Source organism: Phyllobates terribilis, unplaced genomic scaffold, assembly GCF_046119375.1.
Source record: "Phyllobates terribilis strain yellow unplaced genomic scaffold, ASM4611937v1 Scaffold_2615__1_contigs__length_118915, whole genome shotgun sequence".
Lineage (NCBI taxonomy): Eukaryota > Metazoa > Chordata > Amphibia > Anura > Dendrobatidae > Phyllobates > Phyllobates terribilis.
In genome coordinates, this window is record NW_027365372.1 from 17094 (window position 1) to 40984 (window position 23891).

General features: G+C 45.0%; 19 non-coding genes across 19 annotated transcripts; all 19 read right to left on the reverse strand.

Annotated features, from left to right (window-relative positions):
- Positions 1 to 14: 14 nt before the first annotated feature.
- Positions 15 to 205, reverse strand: LOC141246743 (U2 spliceosomal RNA). The gene has a single exon (XR_012310307.1). It is a non-coding gene; the product is annotated as a U2 spliceosomal RNA (small nuclear RNA).
- A 1115-nt stretch (positions 206 to 1320) lies between these two features.
- On the reverse strand, positions 1321 to 1511 carry LOC141246744 (U2 spliceosomal RNA). The gene has a single exon (XR_012310308.1). It is a non-coding gene; the product is annotated as a U2 spliceosomal RNA (small nuclear RNA).
- Positions 1512 to 2626: 1115 nt separating this feature from the next.
- Positions 2627 to 2817, reverse strand: LOC141246746 (U2 spliceosomal RNA). Its single transcript, XR_012310310.1, has one exon. It is a non-coding gene; the product is annotated as a U2 spliceosomal RNA (small nuclear RNA).
- Positions 2818 to 3932: 1115 nt separating this feature from the next.
- On the reverse strand, positions 3933 to 4123 carry LOC141246747 (U2 spliceosomal RNA). Its single transcript, XR_012310311.1, has one exon. It is a non-coding gene; the product is annotated as a U2 spliceosomal RNA (small nuclear RNA).
- A 1115-nt stretch (positions 4124 to 5238) lies between these two features.
- On the reverse strand, positions 5239 to 5429 carry LOC141246748 (U2 spliceosomal RNA). Its single transcript, XR_012310312.1, has one exon. It is a non-coding gene; the product is annotated as a U2 spliceosomal RNA (small nuclear RNA).
- A 1115-nt stretch (positions 5430 to 6544) lies between these two features.
- LOC141246749 (U2 spliceosomal RNA) lies at positions 6545 to 6735 on the reverse strand. Its single transcript, XR_012310313.1, has one exon. It is a non-coding gene; the product is annotated as a U2 spliceosomal RNA (small nuclear RNA).
- A 1115-nt stretch (positions 6736 to 7850) lies between these two features.
- Positions 7851 to 8041, reverse strand: LOC141246750 (U2 spliceosomal RNA). The gene has a single exon (XR_012310314.1). It is a non-coding gene; the product is annotated as a U2 spliceosomal RNA (small nuclear RNA).
- A 1115-nt stretch (positions 8042 to 9156) lies between these two features.
- On the reverse strand, positions 9157 to 9347 carry LOC141246751 (U2 spliceosomal RNA). Its single transcript, XR_012310315.1, has one exon. It is a non-coding gene; the product is annotated as a U2 spliceosomal RNA (small nuclear RNA).
- A 1115-nt stretch (positions 9348 to 10462) lies between these two features.
- Positions 10463 to 10653, reverse strand: LOC141246752 (U2 spliceosomal RNA). Its single transcript, XR_012310316.1, has one exon. It is a non-coding gene; the product is annotated as a U2 spliceosomal RNA (small nuclear RNA).
- Positions 10654 to 11768: 1115 nt separating this feature from the next.
- On the reverse strand, positions 11769 to 11959 carry LOC141246753 (U2 spliceosomal RNA). The gene has a single exon (XR_012310317.1). It is a non-coding gene; the product is annotated as a U2 spliceosomal RNA (small nuclear RNA).
- A 1115-nt stretch (positions 11960 to 13074) lies between these two features.
- Positions 13075 to 13265, reverse strand: LOC141246754 (U2 spliceosomal RNA). The gene has a single exon (XR_012310318.1). It is a non-coding gene; the product is annotated as a U2 spliceosomal RNA (small nuclear RNA).
- Positions 13266 to 14380: 1115 nt separating this feature from the next.
- LOC141246755 (U2 spliceosomal RNA) lies at positions 14381 to 14571 on the reverse strand. Its single transcript, XR_012310319.1, has one exon. It is a non-coding gene; the product is annotated as a U2 spliceosomal RNA (small nuclear RNA).
- Positions 14572 to 15686: 1115 nt separating this feature from the next.
- Positions 15687 to 15877, reverse strand: LOC141246758 (U2 spliceosomal RNA). Its single transcript, XR_012310321.1, has one exon. It is a non-coding gene; the product is annotated as a U2 spliceosomal RNA (small nuclear RNA).
- A 1115-nt stretch (positions 15878 to 16992) lies between these two features.
- On the reverse strand, positions 16993 to 17183 carry LOC141246759 (U2 spliceosomal RNA). The gene has a single exon (XR_012310322.1). It is a non-coding gene; the product is annotated as a U2 spliceosomal RNA (small nuclear RNA).
- Positions 17184 to 18298: 1115 nt separating this feature from the next.
- Positions 18299 to 18489, reverse strand: LOC141246760 (U2 spliceosomal RNA). The gene has a single exon (XR_012310323.1). It is a non-coding gene; the product is annotated as a U2 spliceosomal RNA (small nuclear RNA).
- Positions 18490 to 19604: 1115 nt separating this feature from the next.
- On the reverse strand, positions 19605 to 19795 carry LOC141246761 (U2 spliceosomal RNA). Its single transcript, XR_012310324.1, has one exon. It is a non-coding gene; the product is annotated as a U2 spliceosomal RNA (small nuclear RNA).
- Positions 19796 to 20910: 1115 nt separating this feature from the next.
- LOC141246762 (U2 spliceosomal RNA) lies at positions 20911 to 21101 on the reverse strand. Its single transcript, XR_012310325.1, has one exon. It is a non-coding gene; the product is annotated as a U2 spliceosomal RNA (small nuclear RNA).
- A 1112-nt stretch (positions 21102 to 22213) lies between these two features.
- On the reverse strand, positions 22214 to 22404 carry LOC141246763 (U2 spliceosomal RNA). The gene has a single exon (XR_012310326.1). It is a non-coding gene; the product is annotated as a U2 spliceosomal RNA (small nuclear RNA).
- Positions 22405 to 23519: 1115 nt separating this feature from the next.
- LOC141246764 (U2 spliceosomal RNA) lies at positions 23520 to 23710 on the reverse strand. Its single transcript, XR_012310327.1, has one exon. It is a non-coding gene; the product is annotated as a U2 spliceosomal RNA (small nuclear RNA).
- Positions 23711 to 23891: the final 181 nt, after the last annotated feature.

The window sequence follows — 23891 nt, forward strand, 5'->3', positions numbered from 1 at the left end:
AAACTGCATTAAAGAAGGGGTGCACCGGTCCTGGAGATACTGCAATACCAGGTCAATGCGTGGAGTGGACAGAGCAAGCTCTTTTTCCATCTCCCTGTTCTAAAAATCCATTTAATATATGGTCCCCAGATAGGGGACGTATCAGATATTAAACTGATAAGAACAGATACTACACTTGATCTTAGCCAAAAGGCCGAGAAGCGATAACCAGAATTGGTTTCAAACTACGGAGCCACCCAAGGATCCTGAAAAGTCCATTTGTGGAGATGAGCTCCTGGACTCCCGTTAAGAAGACATGTTGTCAACCTCTAGATCCCTTACATGCCTGCACTTTTCGGCTTGCTGCTGCTGCAATCCACGCGTTTTAGATCTGCATAACTCCACCTCTTTAAACACAGCACCTTCACCCCCTGCTGTTCCCACCCGCCTCAACACCGTTGGAAGGGAGGAGAACCAATTAAGGCGGGGGGTGGGGTGGAACGAGCAGCTGTCTACCCTTAGCAGGAGGGCTCCTGATTACATACCTCTCCTGCTGCTGCTGCTGCTGGCTGTCCAGCAGCAGACTGAAGGTGGCTGCTGCTGTGCACAGGTATATAAAGGCTCAGAGCCTATTATGACACGCGCAGCCAGCGTTCCATTGCCACATTCCATCTACTGCAGGCAGGATACCTGGCTGGCTGAATGTCGCTGAGAAGCTCACAGAGACCGCCATAAGCAACAGTTTAACAGAATGCCACAGACTAATCAACCAAACTTTTTGGGTTGGGTTCTCTTTTATAGTCTGCAGGCATTAAATGAAAGAAGTCAGTGTTCCAGCAGAAGGAGACAACGTTTCAGAAAAGGCATTGTAGCAAACCAAAAAAGAAATTTTAAGCGCAGCAGAGTAACCAGCGCACATACCTGTTAGCTCAGGTGAGTTTAAAAGGCTGCTGTTGATAACAAGGGCATTTGCTAAATAGATGGTGTGTGTGCAACAATATACTGAAAGGTCAATTATATTGTGCAGCTTATCTCACCACCTGTAGTTATTTAGGTGAAAGCTCCAAAATGCTTGCCTAATATGTCTGTTTATCCAAAAGGAAGTAAAAAGGGAGAGCTAGAAAGATAGCATTGCATCACATTACATGGCAATGCAATGCACAGTTGCTGAAGATGAACCAAAATGAGCTTGTAATCTGGCTTCTGCAACTTTGAACATGAAAAATCCAATGAGGAGAAGAAAAGCAAAGCCAAAGAGTCCATCCCAAAATCCGACAAACAAGCAAAATGAACAAAAAACATTGAATTCAATTCTTTCTGATTTTAGAAACTGCATTAAAGAAGGGGTGCACCGGTCCTGGAGATACTGCAATACCAGGTCAATGCGTGGAGTGGACAGAGCAAGCTCTTTTTCCATCTCCCTGTTCTAAAAATCCATTTAATATATGGTCCCCAGATAGGGGACGTATCAGATATTAAACTGATAAGAACAGATACTACACTTGATCTTAGCCAAAAGGCCGAGAAGCGATAACCAGAATTGGTTTCAAACTACGGAGCCACCCAAGGATCCTGAAAAGTCCATTTGTGGAGATGAGCTCCTGGACTCCCGTTAAGAAGACATGTTGTCAACCTCTAGATCCCTTACATGCCTGCACTTTTCGGCTTGCTGCTGCTGCAATCCACGCGTTTTAGATCTGCATAACTCCACCTCTTTAAACACAGCACCTTCACCCCCTGCTGTTCCCACCCGCCTCAACACCGTTGGAAGGGAGGAGAACCAATTAAGGCGGGGGGTGGGGTGGAACGAGCAGCTGTCTACCCTTAGCAGGAGGGCTCCTGATTACATACCTCTCCTGCTGCTGCTGCTGCTGGCTGTCCAGCAGCAGACTGAAGGTGGCTGCTGCTGTGCACAGGTATATAAAGGCTCAGAGCCTATTATGACACGCGCAGCCAGCGTTCCATTGCCACATTCCATCTACTGCAGGCAGGATACCTGGCTGGCTGAATGTCGCTGAGAAGCTCACAGAGACCGCCATAAGCAACAGTTTAACAGAATGCCACAGACTAATCAACCAAACTTTTTGGGTTGGGTTCTCTTTTATAGTCTGCAGGCATTAAATGAAAGAAGTCAGTGTTCCAGCAGAAGGAGACAACGTTTCAGAAAAGGCATTGTAGCAAACCAAAAAAGAAATTTTAAGCGCAGCAGAGTAACCAGCGCACATACCTGTTAGCTCAGGTGAGTTTAAAAGGCTGCTGTTGATAACAAGGGCATTTGCTAAATAGATGGTGTGTGTGCAACAATATACTGAAAGGTCAATTATATTGTGCAGCTTATCTCACCACCTGTAGTTATTTAGGTGAAAGCTCCAAAATGCTTGCCTAATATGTCTGTTTATCCAAAAGGAAGTAAAAAGGGAGAGCTAGAAAGATAGCATTGCATCACATTACATGGCAATGCAATGCACAGTTGCTGAAGATGAACCAAAATGAGCTTGTAATCTGGCTTCTGCAACTTTGAACATGAAAAATCCAATGAGGAGAAGAAAAGCAAAGCCAAAGAGTCCATCCCAAAATCCGACAAACAAGCAAAATGAACAAAAAACATTGAATTCAATTCTTTCTGATTTTAGAAACTGCATTAAAGAAGGGGTGCACCGGTCCTGGAGATACTGCAATACCAGGTCAATGCGTGGAGTGGACAGAGCAAGCTCTTTTTCCATCTCCCTGTTCTAAAAATCCATTTAATATATGGTCCCCAGATAGGGGACGTATCAGATATTAAACTGATAAGAACAGATACTACACTTGATCTTAGCCAAAAGGCCGAGAAGCGATAACCAGAATTGGTTTCAAACTACGGAGCCACCCAAGGATCCTGAAAAGTCCATTTGTGGAGATGAGCTCCTGGACTCCCGTTAAGAAGACATGTTGTCAACCTCTAGATCCCTTACATGCCTGCACTTTTCGGCTTGCTGCTGCTGCAATCCACGCGTTTTAGATCTGCATAACTCCACCTCTTTAAACACAGCACCTTCACCCCCTGCTGTTCCCACCCGCCTCAACACCGTTGGAAGGGAGGAGAACCAATTAAGGCGGGGGGTGGGGTGGAACGAGCAGCTGTCTACCCTTAGCAGGAGGGCTCCTGATTACATACCTCTCCTGCTGCTGCTGCTGCTGGCTGTCCAGCAGCAGACTGAAGGTGGCTGCTGCTGTGCACAGGTATATAAAGGCTCAGAGCCTATTATGACACGCGCAGCCAGCGTTCCATTGCCACATTCCATCTACTGCAGGCAGGATACCTGGCTGGCTGAATGTCGCTGAGAAGCTCACAGAGACCGCCATAAGCAACAGTTTAACAGAATGCCACAGACTAATCAACCAAACTTTTTGGGTTGGGTTCTCTTTTATAGTCTGCAGGCATTAAATGAAAGAAGTCAGTGTTCCAGCAGAAGGAGACAACGTTTCAGAAAAGGCATTGTAGCAAACCAAAAAAGAAATTTTAAGCGCAGCAGAGTAACCAGCGCACATACCTGTTAGCTCAGGTGAGTTTAAAAGGCTGCTGTTGATAACAAGGGCATTTGCTAAATAGATGGTGTGTGTGCAACAATATACTGAAAGGTCAATTATATTGTGCAGCTTATCTCACCACCTGTAGTTATTTAGGTGAAAGCTCCAAAATGCTTGCCTAATATGTCTGTTTATCCAAAAGGAAGTAAAAAGGGAGAGCTAGAAAGATAGCATTGCATCACATTACATGGCAATGCAATGCACAGTTGCTGAAGATGAACCAAAATGAGCTTGTAATCTGGCTTCTGCAACTTTGAACATGAAAAATCCAATGAGGAGAAGAAAAGCAAAGCCAAAGAGTCCATCCCAAAATCCGACAAACAAGCAAAATGAACAAAAAACATTGAATTCAATTCTTTCTGATTTTAGAAACTGCATTAAAGAAGGGGTGCACCGGTCCTGGAGATACTGCAATACCAGGTCAATGCGTGGAGTGGACAGAGCAAGCTCTTTTTCCATCTCCCTGTTCTAAAAATCCATTTAATATATGGTCCCCAGATAGGGGACGTATCAGATATTAAACTGATAAGAACAGATACTACACTTGATCTTAGCCAAAAGGCCGAGAAGCGATAACCAGAATTGGTTTCAAACTACGGAGCCACCCAAGGATCCTGAAAAGTCCATTTGTGGAGATGAGCTCCTGGACTCCCGTTAAGAAGACATGTTGTCAACCTCTAGATCCCTTACATGCCTGCACTTTTCGGCTTGCTGCTGCTGCAATCCACGCGTTTTAGATCTGCATAACTCCACCTCTTTAAACACAGCACCTTCACCCCCTGCTGTTCCCACCCGCCTCAACACCGTTGGAAGGGAGGAGAACCAATTAAGGCGGGGGGTGGGGTGGAACGAGCAGCTGTCTACCCTTAGCAGGAGGGCTCCTGATTACATACCTCTCCTGCTGCTGCTGCTGCTGGCTGTCCAGCAGCAGACTGAAGGTGGCTGCTGCTGTGCACAGGTATATAAAGGCTCAGAGCCTATTATGACACGCGCAGCCAGCGTTCCATTGCCACATTCCATCTACTGCAGGCAGGATACCTGGCTGGCTGAATGTCGCTGAGAAGCTCACAGAGACCGCCATAAGCAACAGTTTAACAGAATGCCACAGACTAATCAACCAAACTTTTTGGGTTGGGTTCTCTTTTATAGTCTGCAGGCATTAAATGAAAGAAGTCAGTGTTCCAGCAGAAGGAGACAACGTTTCAGAAAAGGCATTGTAGCAAACCAAAAAAGAAATTTTAAGCGCAGCAGAGTAACCAGCGCACATACCTGTTAGCTCAGGTGAGTTTAAAAGGCTGCTGTTGATAACAAGGGCATTTGCTAAATAGATGGTGTGTGTGCAACAATATACTGAAAGGTCAATTATATTGTGCAGCTTATCTCACCACCTGTAGTTATTTAGGTGAAAGCTCCAAAATGCTTGCCTAATATGTCTGTTTATCCAAAAGGAAGTAAAAAGGGAGAGCTAGAAAGATAGCATTGCATCACATTACATGGCAATGCAATGCACAGTTGCTGAAGATGAACCAAAATGAGCTTGTAATCTGGCTTCTGCAACTTTGAACATGAAAAATCCAATGAGGAGAAGAAAAGCAAAGCCAAAGAGTCCATCCCAAAATCCGACAAACAAGCAAAATGAACAAAAAACATTGAATTCAATTCTTTCTGATTTTAGAAACTGCATTAAAGAAGGGGTGCACCGGTCCTGGAGATACTGCAATACCAGGTCAATGCGTGGAGTGGACAGAGCAAGCTCTTTTTCCATCTCCCTGTTCTAAAAATCCATTTAATATATGGTCCCCAGATAGGGGACGTATCAGATATTAAACTGATAAGAACAGATACTACACTTGATCTTAGCCAAAAGGCCGAGAAGCGATAACCAGAATTGGTTTCAAACTACGGAGCCACCCAAGGATCCTGAAAAGTCCATTTGTGGAGATGAGGTCCTGGACTCCCGTTAAGAAGACATGTTGTCAACCTCTAGATCCCTTACATGCCTGCACTTTTCGGCTTGCTGCTGCTGCAATCCACGCGTTTTAGATCTGCATAACTCCACCTCTTTAAACACAGCACCTTCACCCCCTGCTGTTCCCACCCGCCTCAACACCGTTGGAAGGGAGGAGAACCAATTAAGGCGGGGGGTGGGGTGGAACGAGCAGCTGTCTACCCTTAGCAGGAGGGCTCCTGATTACATACCTCTCCTGCTGCTGCTGCTGCTGGCTGTCCAGCAGCAGACTGAAGGTGGCTGCTGCTGTGCACAGGTATATAAAGGCTCAGAGCCTATTATGACACGCGCAGCCAGCGTTCCATTGCCACATTCCATCTACTGCAGGCAGGATACCTGGCTGGCTGAATGTCGCTGAGAAGCTCACAGAGACCGCCATAAGCAACAGTTTAACAGAATGCCACAGACTAATCAACCAAACTTTTTGGGTTGGGTTCTCTTTTATAGTCTGCAGGCATTAAATGAAAGAAGTCAGTGTTCCAGCAGAAGGAGACAACGTTTCAGAAAAGGCATTGTAGCAAACCAAAAAAGAAATTTTAAGCGCAGCAGAGTAACCAGCGCACATACCTGTTAGCTCAGGTGAGTTTAAAAGGCTGCTGTTGATAACAAGGGCATTTGCTAAATAGATGGTGTGTGTGCAACAATATACTGAAAGGTCAATTATATTGTGCAGCTTATCTCACCACCTGTAGTTATTTAGGTGAAAGCTCCAAAATGCTTGCCTAATATGTCTGTTTATCCAAAAGGAAGTAAAAAGGGAGAGCTAGAAAGATAGCATTGCATCACATTACATGGCAATGCAATGCACAGTTGCTGAAGATGAACCAAAATGAGCTTGTAATCTGGCTTCTGCAACTTTGAACATGAAAAATCCAATGAGGAGAAGAAAAGCAAAGCCAAAGAGTCCATCCCAAAATCCGACAAACAAGCAAAATGAACAAAAAACATTGAATTCAATTCTTTCTGATTTTAGAAACTGCATTAAAGAAGGGGTGCACCGGTCCTGGAGATACTGCAATACCAGGTCAATGCGTGGAGTGGACAGAGCAAGCTCTTTTTCCATCTCCCTGTTCTAAAAATCCATTTAATATATGGTCCCCAGATAGGGGACGTATCAGATATTAAACTGATAAGAACAGATACTACACTTGATCTTAGCCAAAAGGCCGAGAAGCGATAACCAGAATTGGTTTCAAACTACGGAGCCACCCAAGGATCCTGAAAAGTCCATTTGTGGAGATGAGCTCCTGGACTCCCGTTAAGAAGACATGTTGTCAACCTCTAGATCCCTTACATGCCTGCACTTTTCGGCTTGCTGCTGCTGCAATCCACGCGTTTTAGATCTGCATAACTCCACCTCTTTAAACACAGCACCTTCACCCCCTGCTGTTCCCACCCGCCTCAACACCGTTGGAAGGGAGGAGAACCAATTAAGGCGGGGGGTGGGGTGGAACGAGCAGCTGTCTACCCTTAGCAGGAGGGCTCCTGATTACATACCTCTCCTGCTGCTGCTGCTGCTGGCTGTCCAGCAGCAGACTGAAGGTGGCTGCTGCTGTGCACAGGTATATAAAGGCTCAGAGCCTATTATGACACGCGCAGCCAGCGTTCCATTGCCACATTCCATCTACTGCAGGCAGGATACCTGGCTGGCTGAATGTCGCTGAGAAGCTCACAGAGACCGCCATAAGCAACAGTTTAACAGAATGCCACAGACTAATCAACCAAACTTTTTGGGTTGGGTTCTCTTTTATAGTCTGCAGGCATTAAATGAAAGAAGTCAGTGTTCCAGCAGAAGGAGACAACGTTTCAGAAAAGGCATTGTAGCAAACCAAAAAAGAAATTTTAAGCGCAGCAGAGTAACCAGCGCACATACCTGTTAGCTCAGGTGAGTTTAAAAGGCTGCTGTTGATAACAAGGGCATTTGCTAAATAGATGGTGTGTGTGCAACAATATACTGAAAGGTCAATTATATTGTGCAGCTTATCTCACCACCTGTAGTTATTTAGGTGAAAGCTCCAAAATGCTTGCCTAATATGTCTGTTTATCCAAAAGGAAGTAAAAAGGGAGAGCTAGAAAGATAGCATTGCATCACATTACATGGCAATGCAATGCACAGTTGCTGAAGATGAACCAAAATGAGCTTGTAATCTGGCTTCTGCAACTTTGAACATGAAAAATCCAATGAGGAGAAGAAAAGCAAAGCCAAAGAGTCCATCCCAAAATCCGACAAACAAGCAAAATGAACAAAAAACATTGAATTCAATTCTTTCTGATTTTAGAAACTGCATTAAAGAAGGGGTGCACCGGTCCTGGAGATACTGCAATACCAGGTCAATGCGTGGAGTGGACAGAGCAAGCTCTTTTTCCATCTCCCTGTTCTAAAAATCCATTTAATATATGGTCCCCAGATAGGGGACGTATCAGATATTAAACTGATAAGAACAGATACTACACTTGATCTTAGCCAAAAGGCCGAGAAGCGATAACCAGAATTGGTTTCAAACTACGGAGCCACCCAAGGATCCTGAAAAGTCCATTTGTGGAGATGAGCTCCTGGACTCCCGTTAAGAAGACATGTTGTCAACCTCTAGATCCCTTACATGCCTGCACTTTTCGGCTTGCTGCTGCTGCAATCCACGCGTTTTAGATCTGCATAACTCCACCTCTTTAAACACAGCACCTTCACCCCCTGCTGTTCCCACCCGCCTCAACACCGTTGGAAGGGAGGAGAACCAATTAAGGCGGGGGGTGGGGTGGAACGAGCAGCTGTCTACCCTTAGCAGGAGGGCTCCTGATTACATACCTCTCCTGCTGCTGCTGCTGCTGGCTGTCCAGCAGCAGACTGAAGGTGGCTGCTGCTGTGCACAGGTATATAAAGGCTCAGAGCCTATTATGACACGCGCAGCCAGCGTTCCATTGCCACATTCCATCTACTGCAGGCAGGATACCTGGCTGGCTGAATGTCGCTGAGAAGCTCACAGAGACCGCCATAAGCAACAGTTTAACAGAATGCCACAGACTAATCAACCAAACTTTTTGGGTTGGGTTCTCTTTTATAGTCTGCAGGCATTAAATGAAAGAAGTCAGTGTTCCAGCAGAAGGAGACAACGTTTCAGAAAAGGCATTGTAGCAAACCAAAAAAGAAATTTTAAGCGCAGCAGAGTAACCAGCGCACATACCTGTTAGCTCAGGTGAGTTTAAAAGGCTGCTGTTGATAACAAGGGCATTTGCTAAATAGATGGTGTGTGTGCAACAATATACTGAAAGGTCAATTATATTGTGCAGCTTATCTCACCACCTCTAGTTATTTAGGTGAAAGCTCCAAAATGCTTGCCTAATATGTCTGTTTATCCAAAAGGAAGTAAAAAGGGAGAGCTAGAAAGATAGCATTGCATCACATTACATGGCAATGCAATGCACAGTTGCTGAAGATGAACCAAAATGAGCTTGTAATCTGGCTTCTGCAACTTTGAACATGAAAAATCCAATGAGGAGAAGAAAAGCAAAGCCAAAGAGTCCATCCCAAAATCCGACAAACAAGCAAAATGAACAAAAAACATTGAATTCAATTCTTTCTGATTTTAGAAACTGCATTAAAGAAGGGGTGCACCGGTCCTGGAGATACTGCAATACCAGGTCAATGCGTGGAGTGGACAGAGCAAGCTCTTTTTCCATCTCCCTGTTCTAAAAATCCATTTAATATATGGTCCCCAGATAGGGGACGTATCAGATATTAAACTGATAAGAACAGATACTACACTTGATCTTAGCCAAAAGGCCGAGAAGCGATAACCAGAATTGGTTTCAAACTACGGAGCCACCCAAGGATCCTGAAAAGTCCATTTGTGGAGATGAGCTCCTGGACTCCCGTTAAGAAGACATGTTGTCAACCTCTAGATCCCTTACATGCCTGCACTTTTCGGCTTGCTGCTGCTGCAATCCACGCGTTTTAGATCTGCATAACTCCACCTCTTTAAACACAGCACCTTCACCCCCTGCTGTTCCCACCCGCCTCAACACCGTTGGAAGGGAGGAGAACCAATTAAGGCGGGGGGTGGGGTGGAACGAGCAGCTGTCTACCCTTAGCAGGAGGGCTCCTGATTACATACCTCTCCTGCTGCTGCTGCTGCTGGCTGTCCAGCAGCAGACTGAAGGTGGCTGCTGCTGTGCACAGGTATATAAAGGCTCAGAGCCTATTATGACACGCGCAGCCAGCGTTCCATTGCCACATTCCATCTACTGCAGGCAGGATACCTGGCTGGCTGAATGTCGCTGAGAAGCTCACAGAGACCGCCATAAGCAACAGTTTAACAGAATGCCACAGACTAATCAACCAAACTTTTTGGGTTGGGTTCTCTTTTATAGTCTGCAGGCATTAAATGAAAGAAGTCAGTGTTCCAGCAGAAGGAGACAACGTTTCAGAAAAGGCATTGTAGCAAACCAAAAAAGAAATTTTAAGCGCAGCAGAGTAACCAGCGCACATACCTGTTAGCTCAGGTGAGTTTAAAAGGCTGCTGTTGATAACAAGGGCATTTGCTAAATAGATGGTGTGTGTGCAACAATATACTGAAAGGTCAATTATATTGTGCAGCTTATCTCACCACCTGTAGTTATTTAGGTGAAAGCTCCAAAATGCTTGCCTAATATGTCTGTTTATCCAAAAGGAAGTAAAAAGGGAGAGCTAGAAAGATAGCATTGCATCACATTACATGGCAATGCAATGCACAGTTGCTGAAGATGAACCAAAATGAGCTTGTAATCTGGCTTCTGCAACTTTGAACATGAAAAATCCAATGAGGAGAAGAAAAGCAAAGCCAAAGAGTCCATCCCAAAATCCGACAAACAAGCAAAATGAACAAAAAACATTGAATTCAATTCTTTCTGATTTTAGAAACTGCATTAAAGAAGGGGTGCACCGGTCCTGGAGATACTGCAATACCAGGTCAATGCGTGGAGTGGACAGAGCAAGCTCTTTTTCCATCTCCCTGTTCTAAAAATCCATTTAATATATGGTCCCCAGATAGGGGACGTATCAGATATTAAACTGATAAGAACAGATACTACACTTGATCTTAGCCAAAAGGCCGAGAAGCGATAACCAGAATTGGTTTCAAACTACGGAGCCACCCAAGGATCCTGAAAAGTCCATTTGTGGAGATGAGGTCCTGGACTCCCGTTAAGAAGACATGTTGTCAACCTCTAGATCCCTTACATGCCTGCACTTTTCGGCTTGCTGCTGCTGCAATCCACGCGTTTTAGATCTGCATAACTCCACCTCTTTAAACACAGCACCTTCACCCCCTGCTGTTCCCACCCGCCTCAACACCGTTGGAAGGGAGGAGAACCAATTAAGGCGGGGGGTGGGGTGGAACGAGCAGCTGTCTACCCTTAGCAGGAGGGCTCCTGATTACATACCTCTCCTGCTGCTGCTGCTGCTGGCTGTCCAGCAGCAGACTGAAGGTGGCTGCTGCTGTGCACAGGTATATAAAGGCTCAGAGCCTATTATGACACGCGCAGCCAGCGTTCCATTGCCACATTCCATCTACTGCAGGCAGGATACCTGGCTGGCTGAATGTCGCTGAGAAGCTCACAGAGACCGCCATAAGCAACAGTTTAACAGAATGCCACAGACTAATCAACCAAACTTTTTGGGTTGGGTTCTCTTTTATAGTCTGCAGGCATTAAATGAAAGAAGTCAGTGTTCCAGCAGAAGGAGACAACGTTTCAGAAAAGGCATTGTAGCAAACCAAAAAAGAAATTTTAAGCGCAGCAGAGTAACCAGCGCACATACCTGTTAGCTCAGGTGAGTTTAAAAGGCTGCTGTTGATAACAAGGGCATTTGCTAAATAGATGGTGTGTGTGCAACAATATACTGAAAGGTCAATTATATTGTGCAGCTTATCTCACCACCTGTAGTTATTTAGGTGAAAGCTCCAAAATGCTTGCCTAATATGTCTGTTTATCCAAAAGGAAGTAAAAAGGGAGAGCTAGAAAGATAGCATTGCATCACATTACATGGCAATGCAATGCACAGTTGCTGAAGATGAACCAAAATGAGCTTGTAATCTGGCTTCTGCAACTTTGAACATGAAAAATCCAATGAGGAGAAGAAAAGCAAAGCCAAAGAGTCCATCCCAAAATCCGACAAACAAGCAAAATGAACAAAAAACATTGAATTCAATTCTTTCTGATTTTAGAAACTGCATTAAAGAAGGGGTGCACCGGTCCTGGAGATACTGCAATACCAGGTCAATGCGTGGAGTGGACAGAGCAAGCTCTTTTTCCATCTCCCTGTTCTAAAAATCCATTTAATATATGGTCCCCAGATAGGGGACGTATCAGATATTAAACTGATAAGAACAGATACTACACTTGATCTTAGCCAAAAGGCCGAGAAGCGATAACCAGAATTGGTTTCAAACTACGGAGCCACCCAAGGATCCTGAAAAGTCCATTTGTGGAGATGAGCTCCTGGACTCCCGTTAAGAAGACATGTTGTCAACCTCTAGATCCCTTACATGCCTGCACTTTTCGGCTTGCTGCTGCTGCAATCCACGCGTTTTAGATCTGCATAACTCCACCTCTTTAAACACAGCACCTTCACCCCCTGCTGTTCCCACCCGCCTCAACACCGTTGGAAGGGAGGAGAACCAATTAAGGCGGGGGGTGGGGTGGAACGAGCAGCTGTCTACCCTTAGCAGGAGGGCTCCTGATTACATACCTCTCCTGCTGCTGCTGCTGCTGGCTGTCCAGCAGCAGACTGAAGGTGGCTGCTGCTGTGCACAGGTATATAAAGGCTCAGAGCCTATTATGACACGCGCAGCCAGCGTTCCATTGCCACATTCCATCTACTGCAGGCAGGATACCTGGCTGGCTGAATGTCGCTGAGAAGCTCACAGAGACCGCCATAAGCAACAGTTTAACAGAATGCCACAGACTAATCAACCAAACTTTTTGGGTTGGGTTCTCTTTTATAGTCTGCAGGCATTAAATGAAAGAAGTCAGTGTTCCAGCAGAAGGAGACAACGTTTCAGAAAAGGCATTGTAGCAAACCAAAAAAGAAATTTTAAGCGCAGCAGAGTAACCAGCGCACATACCTGTTAGCTCAGGTGAGTTTAAAAGGCTGCTGTTGATAACAAGGGCATTTGCTAAATAGATGGTGTGTGTGCAACAATATACTGAAAGGTCAATTATATTGTGCAGCTTATCTCACCACCTGTAGTTATTTAGGTGAAAGCTCCAAAATGCTTGCCTAATATGTCTGTTTATCCAAAAGGAAGTAAAAAGGGAGAGCTAGAAAGATAGCATTGCATCACATTACATGGCAATGCAATGCACAGTTGCTGAAGATGAACCAAAATGAGCTTGTAATCTGGCTTCTGCAACTTTGAACGTGAAAAATCCAATGAGGAGAAGAAAAGCAAAGCCAAAGAGTCCATCCCAAAATCCGACAAACAAGCAAAATGAACAAAAAACATTGAATTCAATTCTTTCTGATTTTAGAAACTGCATTAAAGAAGGGGTGCACCGGTCCTGGAGATACTGCAATACCAGGTCAATGCGTGGAGTGGACAGAGCAAGCTCTTTTTCCATCTCCCTGTTCTAAAAATCCATTTAATATATGGTCCCCAGATAGGGGACGTATCAGATATTAAACTGATAAGAACAGATACTACACTTGATCTTAGCCAAAAGGCCGAGAAGCGATAACCAGAATTGGTTTCAAACTACGGAGCCACCCAAGGATCCTGAAAAGTCCATTTGTGGAGATGAGCTCCTGGACTCCCGTTAAGAAGACATGTTGTCAACCTCTAGATCCCTTACATGCCTGCACTTTTCGGCTTGCTGCTGCTGCAATCCACGCGTTTTAGATCTGCATAACTCCACCTCTTTAAACACAGCACCTTCACCCCCTGCTGTTCCCACCCGCCTCAACACCGTTGGAAGGGAGGAGAACCAATTAAGGCGGGGGGTGGGGTGGAACGAGCAGCTGTCTACCCTTAGCAGGAGGGCTCCTGATTACATACCTCTCCTGCTGCTGCTGCTGCTGGCTGTCCAGCAGCAGACTGAAGGTGGCTGCTGCTGTGCACAGGTATATAAAGGCTCAGAGCCTATTATGACACGCGCAGCCAGCGTTCCATTGCCACATTCCATCTACTGCAGGCAGGATACCTGGCTGGCTGAATGTCGCTGAGAAGCTCACAGAGACCGCCATAAGCAACAGTTTAACAGAATGCCACAGACTAATCAACCAAACTTTTTGGGTTGGGTTCTCTTTTATAGTCTGCAGGCATTAAATGAAAGAAGTCAGTGTTCCAGCAGAAGGAGACAACGTTTCAGAAAAGGCATTGTAGCAAACCAAAAAAGAAATTTTAAGCGCAGCAGAGTAACCAGCGCACATACCTGTTAGCTCAGGTGAGTTTAAAAGGCTGCTGTTGATAACAAGGGCATTTGCTAAATAGATGGTGTGTGTGCAACAATATACTGAAAGGTCAATTATATTGTGCAGCTTATCTCACCACCTGTAGTTATTTAGGTGAAAGCTCCAAAATGCTTGCCTAATATGTCTGTTTATCCAAAAGGAAGTAAAAAGGGAGAGCTAGAAAGATAGCATTGCATCACATTACATGGCAATGCAATGCACAGTTGCTGAAGATGAACCAAAATGAGCTTGTAATCTGGCTTCTGCAACTTTGAACGTGAAAAATCCAATGAGGAGAAGAAAAGCAAAGCCAAAGAGTCCATCCCAAAATCCGACAAACAAGCAAAATGAACAAAAAACATTGAATTCAATTCTTTCTGATTTTAGAAACTGCATTAAAGAAGGGGTGCACCGGTCCTGGAGATACTGCAATACCAGGTCAATGCGTGGAGTGGACAGAGCAAGCTCTTTTTCCATCTCCCTGTTCTAAAAATCCATTTAATATATGGTCCCCAGATAGGGGACGTATCAGATATTAAACTGATAAGAACAGATACTACACTTGATCTTAGCCAAAAGGCCGAGAAGCGATAACCAGAATTGGTTTCAAACTACGGAGCCACCCAAGGATCCTGAAAAGTCCATTTGTGGAGATGAGCTCCTGGACTCCCGTTAAGAAGACATGTTGTCAACCTCTAGATCCCTTACATGCCTGCACTTTTCGGCTTGCTGCTGCTGCAATCCACGCGTTTTAGATCTGCATAACTCCACCTCTTTAAACACAGCACCTTCACCCCCTGCTGTTCCCACCCGCCTCAACACCGTTGGAAGGGAGGAGAACCAATTAAGGCGGGGGGTGGGGTGGAACGAGCAGCTGTCTACCCTTAGCAGGAGGGCTCCTGATTACATACCTCTCCTGCTGCTGCTGCTGCTGGCTGTCCAGCAGCAGACTGAAGGTGGCTGCTGCTGTGCACAGGTATATAAAGGCTCAGAGCCTATTATGACACGCGCAGCCAGCGTTCCATTGCCACATTCCATCTACTGCAGGCAGGATACCTGGCTGGCTGAATGTCGCTGAGAAGCTCACAGAGACCGCCATAAGCAACAGTTTAACAGAATGCCACAGACTAATCAACCAAACTTTTTGGGTTGGGTTCTCTTTTATAGTCTGCAGGCATTAAATGAAAGAAGTCAGTGTTCCAGCAGAAGGAGACAACGTTTCAGAAAAGGCATTGTAGCAAACCAAAAAAGAAATTTTAAGCGCAGCAGAGTAACCAGCGCACATACCTGTTAGCTCAGGTGAGTTTAAAAGGCTGCTGTTGATAACAAGGGCATTTGCTAAATAGATGGTGTGTGTGCAACAATATACTGAAAGGTCAATTATATTGTGCAGCTTATCTCACCACCTGTAGTTATTTAGGTGAAAGCTCCAAAATGCTTGCCTAATATGTCTGTTTATCCAAAAGGAAGTAAAAAGGGAGAGCTAGAAAGATAGCATTGCATCACATTACATGGCAATGCAATGCACAGTTGCTGAAGATGAACCAAAATGAGCTTGTAATCTGGCTTCTGCAACTTTGAACGTGAAAAATCCAATGAGGAGAAGAAAAGCAAAGCCAAAGAGTCCATCCCAAAATCCGACAAACAAGCAAAATGAACAAAAAACATTGAATTCAATTCTTTCTGATTTTAGAAACTGCATTAAAGAAGGGGTGCACCGGTCCTGGAGATACTGCAATACCAGGTCAATGCGTGGAGTGGACAGAGCAAGCTCTTTTTCCATCTCCCTGTTCTAAAAATCCATTTAATATATGGTCCCCAGATAGGGGACGTATCAGATATTAAACTGATAAGAACAGATACTACACTTGATCTTAGCCAAAAGGCCGAGAAGCGATAACCAGAATTGGTTTCAAACTACGGAGCCACCCAAGGATCCTGAAAAGTCCATTTGTGGAGATGAGCTCCTGGACTCCCGTTAAGAAGACATGTTGTCAACCTCTAGATCCCTTACATGCCTGCACTTTTCGGCTTGCTGCTGCTGCAATCCACGCGTTTTAGATCTGCATAACTCCACCTCTTTAAACACAGCACCTTCACCCCCTGCTGTTCCCACCCGCCTCAACACCGTTGGAAGGGAGGAGAACCAATTAAGGCGGGGGGTGGGGTGGAACGAGCAGCTGTCTACCCTTAGCAGGAGGGCTCCTGATTACATACCTCTCCTGCTGCTGCTGCTGCTGGCTGTCCAGCAGCAGACTGAAGGTGGCTGCTGCTGTGCACAGGTATATAAAGGCTCAGAGCCTATTATGACACGCGCAGCCAGCGTTCCATTGCCACATTCCATCTACTGCAGGCAGGATACCTGGCTGGCTGAATGTCGCTGAGAAGCTCACAGAGACCGCCATAAGCAACAGTTTAACAGAATGCCACAGACTAATCAACCAAACTTTTTGGGTTGGGTTCTCTTTTATAGTCTGCAGGCATTAAATGAAAGAAGTCAGTGTTCCAGCAGAAGGAGACAACGTTTCAGAAAAGGCATTGTAGCAAACCAAAAAAGAAATTTTAAGCGCAGCAGAGTAACCAGCGCACATACCTGTTAGCTCAGGTGAGTTTAAAAGGCTGCTGTTGATAACAAGGGCATTTGCTAAATAGATGGTGTGTGTGCAACAATATACTGAAAGGTCAATTATATTGTGCAGCTTATCTCACCACCTGTAGTTATTTAGGTGAAAGCTCCAAAATGCTTGCCTAATATGTCTGTTTATCCAAAAGGAAGTAAAAAGGGAGAGCTAGAAAGATAGCATTGCATCACATTACATGGCAATGCAATGCACAGTTGCTGAAGATGAACCAAAATGAGCTTGTAATCTGGCTTCTGCAACTTTGAACGTGAAAAATCCAATGAGGAGAAGAAAAGCAAAGCCAAAGAGTCCATCCCAAAATCCGACAAACAAGCAAAATGAACAAAAAACATTGAATTCAATTCTTTCTGATTTTAGAAACTGCATTAAAGAAGGGGTGCACCGGTCCTGGAGATACTGCAATACCAGGTCAATGCGTGGAGTGGACAGAGCAAGCTCTTTTTCCATCTCCCTGTTCTAAAAATCCATTTAATATATGGTCCCCAGATAGGGGACGTATCAGATATTAAACTGATAAGAACAGATACTACACTTGATCTTAGCCAAAAGGCCGAGAAGCGATAACCAGAATTGGTTTCAAACTACGGAGCCACCCAAGGATCCTGAAAAGTCCATTTGTGGAGATGAGCTCCTGGACTCCCGTTAAGAAGACATGTTGTCAACCTCTAGATCCCTTACATGCCTGCACTTTTCGGCTTGCTGCTGCTGCAATCCACGCGTTTTAGATCTGCATAACTCCACCTCTTTAAACACAGCACCTTCACCCCCTGCTGTTCCCACCCGCCTCAACACCGTTGGAAGGGAGGAGAACCAATTAAGGCGGGGGGTGGGGTGGAACGAGCAGCTGTCTACCCTTAGCAGGAGGGCTCCTGATTACATACCTCTCCTGCTGCTGCTGCTGCTGGCTGTCCAGCAGCAGACTGAAGGTGGCTGCTGCTGTGCACAGGTATATAAAGGCTCAGAGCCTATTATGACACGCGCAGCCAGCGTTCCATTGCCACATTCCATCTACTGCAGGCAGGATACCTGGCTGGCTGAATGTCGCTGAGAAGCTCACAGAGACCGCCATAAGCAACAGTTTAACAGAATGCCACAGACTAATCAACCAAACTTTTTGGGTTGGGTTCTCTTTTATAGTCTGCAGGCATTAAATGAAAGAAGTCAGTGTTCCAGCAGAAGGAGACAACGTTTCAGAAAAGGCATTGTAGCAAACCAAAAAAGAAATTTTAAGCGCAGCAGAGTAACCAGCGCACATACCTGTTAGCTCAGGTGAGTTTAAAAGGCTGCTGTTGATAACAAGGGCATTTGCTAAATAGATGGTGTGTGTGCAACAATATACTGAAAGGTCAATTATATTGTGCAGCTTATCTCACCACCTGTAGTTATTTAGGTGAAAGCTCCAAAATGCTTGCCTAATATGTCTGTTTATCCAAAAGGAAGTAAAAAGGGAGAGCTAGAAAGATAGCATTGCATCACATTACATGGCAATGCAATGCACAGTTGCTGAAGATGAACCAAAATGAGCTTGTAATCTGGCTTCTGCAACTTTGAACGTGAAAAATCCAATGAGGAGAAGAAAAGCAAAGCCAAAGAGTCCATCCCAAAATCCGACAAACAAGCAAAATGAACAAAAAACATTGAATTCAATTCTTTCTGATTTTAGAAACTGCATTAAAGAAGGGGTGCACCGGTCCTGGAGATACTGCAATACCAGGTCAATGCGTGGAGTGGACAGAGCAAGCTCTTTTTCCATCTCCCTGTTCTAAAAATCCATTTAATATATGGTCCCCAGATAGGGGACGTATCAGATATTAAACTGATAAGAACAGATACTACACTTGATCTTAGCCAAAAGGCCGAGAAGCGATAACCAGAATTGGTTTCAAACTACGGAGCCACCCAAGGATCCTGAAAAGTCCATTTGTGGAGATGAGCTCCTGGACTCCCGTTAAGAAGACATGTTGTCAACCTCTAGATCCCTTACATGCCTGCACTTTTCGGCTTGCTGCTGCTGCAATCCACGCGTTTTAGATCTGCATAACTCCACCTCTTTAAACACAGCACCTTCACCCCCTGCTGTTCCCACCCGCCTCAACACCGTTGGAAGGGAGGAGAACCAATTAAGGCGGGGGGTGGGGTGGAACGAGCAGCTGTCTACCCTTAGCAGGAGGGCTCCTGATTACATACCTCTCCTGCTGCTGCTGCTGCTGGCTGTCCAGCAGCAGACTGAAGGTGGCTGCTGCTGTGCACAGGTATATAAAGGCTCAGAGCCTATTATGACACGCGCAGCCAGCGTTCCATTGCCACATTCCATCTACTGCAGGCAGGATACCTGGCTGGCTGAATGTCGCTGAGAAGCTCACAGAGACCGCCATAAGCAACAGTTTAACAGAATGCCACAGACTAATCAACCAAACTTTTTGGGTTGGGTTCTCTTTTATAGTCTGCAGGCATTAAATGAAAGAAGTCAGTGTTCCAGCAGAAGGAGACAACGTTTCAGAAAAGGCATTGTAGCAAACCAAAAAAGAAATTTTAAGCGCAGCAGAGTAACCAGCGCACATACCTGTTAGCTCAGGTGAGTTTAAAAGGCTGCTGTTGATAACAAGGGCATTTGCTAAATAGATGGTGTGTGTGCAACAATATACTGAAAGGTCAATTATATTGTGCAGCTTATCTCACCACCTGTAGTTATTTAGGTGAAAGCTCCAAAATGCTTGCCTAATATGTCTGTTTATCCAAAAGGAAGTAAAAAGGGAGAGCTAGAAAGATAGCATTGCATCACATTACATGGCAATGCAATGCACAGTTGCTGAAGATGAACCAAAATGAGCTTGTAATCTGGCTTCTGCAACTTTGAACGTGAAAAATCCAATGAGGAGAAGAAAAGCAAAGCCAAAGAGTCCATCCCAAAATCCGACAAACAAGCAAAATGAACAAAAAACATTGAATTCAATTCTTTCTGATTTTAGAAACTGCATTAAAGAAGGGGTGCACCGGTCCTGGAGATACTGCAATACCAGGTCAATGCGTGGAGTGGACAGAGCAAGCTCTTTTTCCATCTCCCTGTTCTAAAAATCCATTTAATATATGGTCCCCAGATAGGGGACGTATCAGATATTAAACTGATAAGAACAGATACTACACTTGATCTTAGCCAAAAGGCCGAGAAGCGATAACCAGAATTGGTTTCAAACTACGGAGCCACCCAAGGATCCTGAAAAGTCCATTTGTGGAGATGAGCTCCTGGACTCCCGTTAAGAAGACATGTTGTCAACCTCTAGATCCCTTACATGCCTGCACTTTTCGGCTTGCTGCTGCTGCAATCCACGCGTTTTAGATCTGCATAACTCCACCTCTTTAAACACAGCACCTTCACCCCCTGCTGTTCCCACCCGCCTCAACACCGTTGGAAGGGAGGAGAACCAATTAAGGCGGGGGGTGGGGTGGAACGAGCAGCTGTCTACCCTTAGCAGGAGGGCTCCTGATTACATACCTCTCCTGCTGCTGCTGCTGCTGGCTGTCCAGCAGCAGACTGAAGGTGGCTGCTGCTGTGCACAGGTATATAAAGGCTCAGAGCCTATTATGACACGCGCAGCCAGCGTTCCATTGCCACATTCCATCTACTGCAGGCAGGATACCTGGCTGGCTGAATGTCGCTGAGAAGCTCACAGAGACCGCCATAAGCAACAGTTTAACAGAATGCCACAGACTAATCAACCAAACTTTTTGGGTTGGGTTCTCTTTTATAGTCTGCAGGCATTAAATGAAAGAAGTCAGTGTTCCAGCAGAAGGAGACAACGTTTCAGAAAAGGCATTGTAGCAAACCAAAAAAGAAATTTTAAGCGCAGCAGAGTAACCAGCGCACATACCTGTTAGCTCAGGTGAGTTTAAAAGGCTGCTGTTGATAACAAGGGCATTTGCTAAATAGATGGTGTGTGTGCAACAATATACTGAAAGGTCAATTATATTGTGCAGCTTATCTCACCACCTGTAGTTATTTAGGTGAAAGCTCCAAAATGCTTGCCTAATATGTCTGTTTATCCAAAAGGAAGTAAAAAGGGAGAGCTAGAAAGATAGCATTGCATCACATTACATGGCAATGCAATGCACAGTTGCTGAAGATGAACCAAAATGAGCTTGTAATCTGGCTTCTGCAACTTTGAACGTGAAAAATCCAATGAGGAGAAGAAAAGCAAAGCCAAAGAGTCCATCCCAAAATCCGACAAACAAGCAAAATGAACAAAAAACATTGAATTCAATTCTTTCTGATTTTAGAAACTGCATTAAAGAAGGGGTGCACCGGTCCTGGAGATACTGCAATACCAGGTCAATGCGTGGAGTGGACAGAGCAAGCTCTTTTTCCATCTCCCTGTTCTAAAAATCCATTTAATATATGGTCCCCAGATAGGGGACGTATCAGATATTAAACTGATAAGAACAGATACTACACTTGATCTTAGCCAAAAGGCCGAGAAGCGATAACCAGAATTGGTTTCAAACTACGGAGCCACCCAAGGATCCTGAAAAGTCCATTTGTGGAGATGAGCTCCTGGACTCCCGTTAAGAAGACATGTTGTCAACCTCTAGATCCCTTACATGCCTGCACTTTTCGGCTTGCTGCTGCTGCAATCCACGCGTTTTAGATCTGCATAACTCCACCTCTTTAAACACAGCACCTTCACCCCCTGCTGTTCCCACCCGCCTCAACACCGTTGGAAGGGAGGAGAACCAATTAAGGCGGGGGGTGGGGTGGAACGAGCAGCTGTCTACCCTTAGCAGGAGGGCTCCTGATTACATACCTCTCCTGCTGCTGCTGCTGGCTGTCCAGCAGCAGACTGAAGGTGGCTGCTGCTGTGCACAGGTATATAAAGGCTCAGAGCCTATTATGACACGCGCAGCCAGCGTTCCATTGCCACATTCCATCTACTGCAGGCAGGATACCTGGCTGGCTGAATGTCGCTGAGAAGCTCACAGAGACCGCCATAAGCAACAGTTTAACAGAATGCCACAGACTAATCAACCAAACTTTTTGGGTTGGGTTCTCTTTTATAGTCTGCAGGCATTAAATGAAAGAAGTCAGTGTTCCAGCAGAAGGAGACAACGTTTCAGAAAAGGCATTGTAGCAAACCAAAAAAGAAATTTTAAGCGCAGCAGAGTAACCAGCGCACATACCTGTTAGCTCAGGTGAGTTTAAAAGGCTGCTGTTGATAACAAGGGCATTTGCTAAATAGATGGTGTGTGTGCAACAATATACTGAAAGGTCAATTATATTGTGCAGCTTATCTCACCACCTGTAGTTATTTAGGTGAAAGCTCCAAAATGCTTGCCTAATATGTCTGTTTATCCAAAAGGAAGTAAAAAGGGAGAGCTAGAAAGATAGCATTGCATCACATTACATGGCAATGCAATGCACAGTTGCTGAAGATGAACCAAAATGAGCTTGTAATCTGGCTTCTGCAACTTTGAACATGAAAAATCCAATGAGGAGAAGAAAAGCAAAGCCAAAGAGTCCATCCCAAAATCCGACAAACAAGCAAAATGAACAAAAAACATTGAATTCAATTCTTTCTGATTTTAGAAACTGCATTAAAGAAGGGGTGCACCGGTCCTGGAGATACTGCAATACCAGGTCAATGCGTGGAGTGGACAGAGCAAGCTCTTTTTCCATCTCCCTGTTCTAAAAATCCATTTAATATATGGTCCCCAGATAGGGGACGTATCAGATATTAAACTGATAAGAACAGATACTACACTTGATCTTAGCCAAAAGGCCGAGAAGCGATAACCAGAATTGGTTTCAAACTACGGAGCCACCCAAGGATCCTGAAAAGTCCATTTGTGGAGATGAGCTCCTGGACTCCCGTTAAGAAGACATGTTGTCAACCTCTAGATCCCTTACATGCCTGCACTTTTCGGCTTGCTGCTGCTGCAATCCACGCGTTTTAGATCTGCATAACTCCACCTCTTTAAACACAGCACCTTCACCCCCTGCTGTTCCCACCCGCCTCAACACCGTTGGAAGGGAGGAGAACCAATTAAGGCGGGGGGTGGGGTGGAACGAGCAGCTGTCTACCCTTAGCAGGAGGGCTCCTGATTACATACCTCTCCTGCTGCTGCTGCTGCTGGCTGTCCAGCAGCAGACTGAAGGTGGCTGCTGCTGTGCACAGGTATATAAAGGCTCAGAGCCTATTATGACACGCGCAGCCAGCGTTCCATTGCCACATTCCATCTACTGCAGGCAGGATACCTGGCTGGCTGAATGTCGCTGAGAAGCTCACAGAGACCGCCATAAGCAACAGTTTAACAGAATGCCACAGACTAATCAACCAAACTTTTTGGGTTGGGTTCTCTTTTATAGTCTGCAGGCATTAAATGAAAGAAGTCAGTGTTCCAGCAGAAGGAGACAACGTTTCAGAAAAGGCATTGTAGCAAACCAAAAAAGAAATTTTAAGCGCAGCAGAGTAACCAGCGCACATACCTGTTAGCTCAGGTGAGTTTAAAAGGCTGCTGTTGATAACAAGGGCATTTGCTAAATAGATGGTGTGTGTGCAACAATATACTGAAAGGTCAATTATATTGTGCAGCTTATCTCACCACCTGTAGTTATTTAGGTGAAAGCTCCAAAATGCTTGCCTAATATGTCTGTTTATCCAAAAGGAAGTAAAAAGGGAGAGCTAGAAAGATAGCATTGCATCACATTACATGGCAATGCAATGCACAGTTGCTGAAGATGAACCAAAATGAGCTTGTAATCTGGCTTCTGCAACTTTGAACATGAAAAATCCAATGAGGAGAAGAAAAGCAAAGCCAAAGAGTCCATCCCAAAATCCGACAAACAAGCAAAATGAACAAAAAACATTGAATTCAATTCTTTCTGATTTTAGAAACTGCATTAAAGAAGGGGTGCACCGGTCCTGGAGATACTGCAATACCAGGTCAATGCGTGGAGTGGACAGAGCAAGCTCTTTTTCCATCTCCCTGTTCTAAAAATCCATTTAATATATGGTCCCCAGATAGGGGACGTATCAGATATTAAACTGATAAGAACAGATACTACACTTGATCTTAGCCAAAAGGCCGAGAAGCGATAACCAGAATTGGTTTCAAACTACGGAGCCACCCAAGGATCCTGAAAAGTCCATTTGTGGAGATGAGCTCCTGGACTCCCGTTAAGAAGACATGTTGTCAACCTCTAGATCCCTTACATGCCTGCACTTTTCGGCTTGCTGCTGCTGCAATCCACGCGTTTTAGATCTGCATAACTCCACCT